The sequence below is a fragment of the Sinocyclocheilus grahami genome, unplaced genomic scaffold (genome assembly GCF_001515645.1).
Source record: "Sinocyclocheilus grahami isolate Dianchi unplaced genomic scaffold, SAMN03320097.WGS_v1.1 scaffold5911.1, whole genome shotgun sequence".
NCBI lineage: Eukaryota > Metazoa > Chordata > Actinopteri > Cypriniformes > Cyprinidae > Sinocyclocheilus > Sinocyclocheilus grahami.
Genome location: NW_015510477.1, coordinates 4,932 through 5,402, shown reverse-complemented (window position 1 = coordinate 5,402; position 471 = coordinate 4,932).

Here is a 471-nt window from a genome sequence, read left to right as displayed (position 1 = left end):
TTTTTTTTTTTAGTGTTACATTTTCACATATCATGTCATAATTTGTAGTTAAGTTCCATTTTTGTAGTTCCATTTGTAGTGCCAAATTTACAACATCTCTGAATTTTTTATGTGCACAAAACATTACAGGTGTGGAAACTCTTGTGTGTAGTGCACCATAGTTAAACTTGCTGCACACAATAATAATCATACATTGCTTAATTAACAGATTCCTGCAACAACATAATGCTTTGTCTCACATTATGGATAGTGCAAATATTTCTTGTCACGTACACATGATATGCTTCAGCTGCGCCAGGATGCTTTTCTATAACTGTGTCATTTTCTGTCCTCAAAGAGAGAAAGGCATGCACTGGGAATTTCACAGGTTTATCTTTGTGCTCAAGGATAAAGACAAGGTAACAATGCCTCACGAGCAAGATGACTGTCGGGGAGCAGTAAAATTGTCAGTAGACAGCTGTAACGGCAACA